Genomic DNA, 6,371 nt, shown 5'->3' with positions numbered 1-6,371 from the left:
TAGATACACTTAGCTCTTACTTCTCAAGTTCACCTATGAACTCGCTGTCCTTTGCACGCCAGAAAAGCATTACATTACTGATCCACAATCCCACATGTAACCTGGAGCACTAATTTACACTAACACAGAACAGTCCCTCTAGCGTACATCTGTATTTGGCACCATGGTTTTAACTTCATTACGAGTCTGGGCTCCATCCAGTGCCCTCAGGACTCCCAGTGGAGCCCCATCCTAGTGCTTCATGACTGGGATTTGAGAGTGTACAATTCCTCTAAACTGAAAAGGGATGTTTTACTAGTCTTCATATAAACAGACTGCCCATGTTTGTAGGGCAAGTCCCCTCTCCTTGCTGCACTAAGTTGAGTTTATACACCCAGTTTCTCCATGGGAAATTTAAAAAGCACCCAAATGTGTCACCTGCCAGGGTCCACCCTAAGATATGACTGTTCTGAAGGCAAACAGGGCAAGCAAATCCACTGAAACTTTGTAAAATCAGTTTGCATAAAGTTGCCCTGGTACCAGAGCTGGTGTGTATAATCCCCTCCTGGCTGAGCTAATTGGCTCAGCTCACTGATGATTTTACAGCCCCAGAAGCCAGTCTCTGATTGCAAGAATAAGAGTTGCCAAATGATCTTAAACCACAGAGCAGACGGGCCCACTGCCACCAGAAGAATATTTGGGAAAAGAGCTATTTTAAATGACTTGCTCCTGTGGGTATAAGGATACTTTTCTGTCTAGACTCCTGCTAACACCTGTTGCTCATTCATCCTTCCCCAATTCACCTCTTCCTTGACAGCAACATGGCCAAGACAAACCATGGCCACCTGAGAGGGTCCAGAAGGGCAGACACTGGCAGCACAGGCATCGCATGCACTGGCGAAGCCTGTCAGGCCCAGACAGCCTGGCTCTGCTGCCAGGTGTCAAGGAGCCATTTGTGGGCAGAGAGCAGACCTGGCAAGCCAACAGCCTAAACTTTCAGAGGGCCAGGAAAGGAGTCTTGTTCCTGAGCATATCATGATTTTGGTTCTGGTATGCAAATCAACATCAAGCAAGCAGAAGGAGAGGATGGCAGCAATCCAATACATCCATTCACACCTAAGTATCCCTTACTACATCCCCAAAATGTGCACTAGCCTATTCTTAAATCCTTCTGATGACCAGACAGCTCACTACTTCGTGAAGCAGATCACTTTATTTGAAGGCAGTCTTCCTTATACTGAGCTAAATTCCTTCCTATAGCCTTTGCTCCCCTGTTACATTTTAGAACATTCCATAGAAAGAACCTCATATCTCTCTCTTGCAATTCAAATCAACATACCTTTCAGCGATGGGCACATAAAACACTTCAGATATATATGGTGAGTGCTGGGACCCTGGGGGAATTTGCCAATTCTTGGCAGCTAGAGGCTCGGTTTTAATAAACCCTGGAGACAAGAGATTAAACTGAGACCTCAGCAGGGTTAAAAGTTAGATCTGAGACCACTGCATAAAGCCAAAATTCCAAAAAGAAAGTGCTTAGAGGAAGAAAAAACTGAAGTTGATATAAAAGAATGCCCTTAAATAACAGCATTTCATATAACGTCAGCCAGTACTGTTTTCTTCTCATCAACATTAGAACAAAAAGAATTTTTTTCAGCTTTCCTGAGAGTCTTTCATTTTTTGTTGTTGTTTATTTTTTCTTACATTGTTGTTTATTTTTGTTTAATATTTGATTTCTCCCTCAGGTGCAGTCACCATAGTTCTCCCACCACCATAACACCCACAAACAACAACCTAGTGCTCTTCCCTCCCCTGTTTTGACCCCTCTCCCTCCGCATCCCCTGCTGTATACATGTGTGTTTCCTGTGAGTTTTGTCTTTTTCCTGACCCTTTAGAACAAAACATCATTAAGGGATTTGCTGTACACCAAAAAGGTGGTAATGATGTTATCTGATCCAAAGTAGATTCTGCATGAAACAATAAAAAATATTTCCCATATAACTTCCTAAACACAAGCTTGCATCCTTTGAAATAAATATTCTTTCAAGATTTTATCTTTGTTGTTGCTATTCTGCAATTTCAATATGATATGCCAAGAATATTCTGCTTGGTATTTTCTAAGTTTCCTGGATCTATTATTTGGTGTCTGTCATTAATTGTGGAAAGTTATTTGTCATTAATACCTTAAATAGTTCTTTGGCTATTTTCTTTCTTCTTCTGGTATTCCAATTATACATAAGTTATACATTTTGAAATTGTTCCTACACTTCTTGGGTGATCAGTTCTGTGTTAGGGTGATCCGTTCTTGATTCACATTGTTTTTTCAGTACAGGAAATTCTATCTTTAAGATCAATGAATCTTTCTTGTCATGCCCAGTCTATGGATGAGTCCATCAGAGACATTTTCATCTCTGTTACAGTGTTTTTCCTATTTTTGGCACTTCCACTGATTCCTCCCTAGAATTCCCATATCTCTGCTTATATTATGCATATGTTCTTGGATGCAGCCTGCTTTTTCCATAAGGGCTCTTAACTTATAAATTATGGTTATTTTTTTTAATTCTATATCTTATAATTGCAACATCTGTGTCATATCTGAGCCTGATCCTGATGCTTGCCTTGTCTCCTCAGACTATTCTTGCCTTTGCCAAGCTTTGTGGCAAAGTATAGGGAAAGGAAACATTCTATAATCAAATGATTAAATATCAGTGTTTTAGTGGGCGTGGGTCTCTGGTCTATGACCTTCTAGCTACATATACATGTACACACACACACATACACATGTAAGAGTGAGGAAGGAAAGCTAGAGGGGGATGGAGTAGAAGGAATGACCTTTTTCCAGTGAGATATGACTGTGGCAAAGAATTTTTCCTTGGAAGGCAAGCATTTTTCAGGGGACAAACTCTTATCATAATAAAGTGATTACTCTTCCTCTCCCTGTGCCAATGCCACAAGAGATCTCTCTTTGATCTTCACCTTGAGTACCTGGTGGGGTTTAGATATAAAACCAAGAGAAGTGTGAGGTTCCCTCTAAGAGTATAAGCCTATAGCACTAGGAGTTCTTACTCTCAAGCTAGCCCACACTCAGCCTCCAATATCCCTCAAAATTTACCATTAATTACCAAAATTACCAGTGGTTTCTACTCCAGAGAAGCAGATCTAAGCTATGGCCCTTTGGATTAATCTTCTCCAAATTTCAGGGTAGTGATAGGCAAATTCATTTCTCTGATTGTCTGAAAATTTTCACTGATTTTCAATTTGTTTGGTTTTCTCATAAGAATGAGGGTCATAACTTCCAGTCTAAAGATGTTTCAGAGCTGAAACTGAAAATCTAAAAAGTATCTTTTTTCTAATCAAAAAAATGTTATACAAGATTGGCAAAATGTAGAAACTGTTAAAGCTGGGTGATATATCCATGGGGGTTCTTCATAAAATCTTTACTTTTAGTTTATTTTAAATTTTCCATAAGAAAAAGGTTTTTTTAAATAAAAATCACTATTAAGTATGTGAATCAGAGATGAGGAAAAAATTAGACATTAGTCAATTAAATTTATTAAATATATAATATATACCAAGGATTCTGCTAAGATCATTGTGATACAAGAACAGAGACTGCTATTTTCTAACCTTTCAGAACTGATTGCTTTTGGAAAAGACTGACAGTAAATTTAACCATGCTAAGGATTACAATAGAGGGATTTTTTTTAATGGTTCTGTGAGAACAGATAACAGAGAATGGAGGCTCTATCCTGGTCTGGAGGGTCAGGGAACATCATCTCAAAGACTACAGCAGTGCATAAAAGAGGAAACCTCAAGCTGTGCCTATTCCCAGAAGACCCAGCAAACTGAGTCAGTGACATAACCTGAAGTTAGTCAGACCCAACTCTTGGACCCAAGAGTTGGTCTTTGAGAGCTGGGCATAATAATGATATTGAAAAAGGTAAGAAGAGGGAGAAAGTTTCAGAAAAATGCAAGATTTCCACAAGTTGGAATTCCCAATAACCTCTGGTTTCTCTCATCATCTGAATTTAAGTTGTACAACCAGGTGAGATTTCCACAATGCATTCTTCCTATAATATTGACCTTTTCATGAACCCTCTTTCTCTACCCACTCAAATTTTCCTCGGATACTAGAAAATGCTGGGTTAGTTTGAAGAGTTGTTCCTGGGTAGATTCCATAGACGGACTGAGACTTCACATTGGACAGAGTAAAAGAAATAAGACCTACACAATGAGAAAAATCTGAAATTTTGGAGTTCTACGCTCAAATATGCTATGGTTACAACATGTAAATTAATGTAAGTTGTGTGCGCTTGTGTGTAACATTTTTCCCATCTGGAAAACAGAAATTATGCCATTACCAACTTTAGTGTAGATTACTATTAAGCAAGTCAAACAATTAATCTATATAAATGTTTTCTGTTGATTTATTATAGAGCTAATGATAGTTTATGATAGTAATTATTAAAACATAAATTGATATCACCATTTGAAGCAGCATCTAAACTTCCCAAATTATTAACAATTTATAATTTTTTAAATAACAGCAATTAATCATCATTATTATAGTTCAATGATAATGATTTGTAATATATTATCATAGGTTTGCTCCAAATAATAAGAAAATAATAAGAGAAGCACTAATGTATTGTGGTGAAGATAATAACACTAATAATGGAAGAGTGATAATTGCTAATCATTTCCCATTGTTAGTATGAAAATGTCCAAATCATCAAAAATCATATGAAATAAAATATACTGCAGGCAGATAGAAAAATAAGTGATCTATATTCACCAAGATTAGCAAATTAGGATTCTAAGTCAGTAGTTCACAGCCCTGGTCGCCCATTAAAAGAGATTGGGGGTCTTGTAAAAACTGCCAGTGCCAGATCCCATCCTCTGAAAAATCTGATTTATTTGACCTGGGTGTGGCCAATAATTTGGAAGTTCCTTGAGTGATTCTAATGTGAAGCCAGAGTTGCAAACCACTTCTCCAGATGTTTGATTTTTATACCTGAGAATAGAGACACATTTGCTCCTAAGGACAAAACAGAATTCAAAAACCCACATGCCCAGCCTCTGTCAATCAGTGCTGTGTACAGCAGAGGAATGAGTTGTTAGTTTTAGTTGTCAGGGAATTTTCTTCATGGAAAAGAAGTACATTAAAATACCAAATTACAGTATTTACATATTTCATGTTTTTTTCCAACTGCGTTCCCATAGCAACTAAATCCATTTGCTCCCTACTTTCTTCTGAGTTATTTTCCATCGTGAGCCAGGCTTTATTAGTGAGGCAAACAGTTTGCCCTCTGAAGTGACTATTTTGCTGTTGACTGTTTCTCTGCCAGGGAACTCATCTAGAGGTACGTGTTCTTTCCTCTTGCACTACCCGAATTCAATCAAGTTGGCTTGACTGGTGTGGGCAGAGATAATGTCCCTGACCTCTTTCCTCAATCTGGAGCAGTTTCTGGGTGTTTTTTTCAATGAGCTAGCCAAGGGAAGGCAAGGAGACAGGAAGGCTTCCCTCAGAGAACCAGTGACTAGGAAAGAATGCCAGAAAGGGGACTGATTAAATCCCAATCAGCGACCAATTAGCCTGAATGGACAGTGGACAAAGGCTAACCCAGCTCCCTGAAACTCTAGACTCCCTCAGGCGGATCCCAAGTACAAGGGCAACGTGACTTTGGAGATGGTCGGCCACTAGCCGGCAGGAAGACAGCAAGTCCTGCTCTAGGCATGAAAGGATTACTGACTCCCCTGTGAGGAGGCCCCAAGGAGGCACAGGACACTAAAAGATCTCTTTGTGATTTCACCCAACAACTTGGCAGACTTCAGGGCCTGTTTGTTTGAAGCAGTGACATTTCACTTGCTAATGGGGCTCTGCTTTGCAAAGGAACAAGGATGCCAAAGAAGACTGCAGGAGGGAGGCACCAAGCCCGGTGCTTTAGGGCAGCTCCCCTCACTGACGCCAGGATGGACCTGGGCCGCCAGCAAGAGACAGGGCACCAGAGACAGAGATGCTCCGAAATTGTCTCACTTGCTGACTCAGAATCCTCTTTTGTGCCAGCAGCACTAATGGAGGGGACTTGTTTTCTCCTCTCTTCCAGTTCCAAACAAAAGCCAGAGCTGTGTTGCAAGTACCCCCAGGCAAGGGGGCTGGTAACCCAGGCAGCACCTCAGAAATGGAACACCTCCCACCTGCAGGATCTGGGTGCAACTTACATCTGTGTGTTCTTACACTGCTTGCTGCCAGATTCTGGGGGTCATCAGTAAAGTCTTTCTACCAATATCATGGATTCAAGAATAACCCCCTATATGAGCTAGGGTCCCAACAGGAAACAGATGGTACACTCAAATTGAGTAATTTGAAGAGAGTTTAATTAAGGGACTAT

This window comes from Talpa europaea (genome assembly GCF_964194135.1).
Source record: "Talpa europaea genome assembly, chromosome: 5".
Lineage (NCBI taxonomy): Eukaryota > Metazoa > Chordata > Mammalia > Eulipotyphla > Talpidae > Talpa > Talpa europaea.
The sequence above is the reverse complement of the archived record's forward strand: the minus strand, read 5'-3'. Positions refer to the sequence as shown.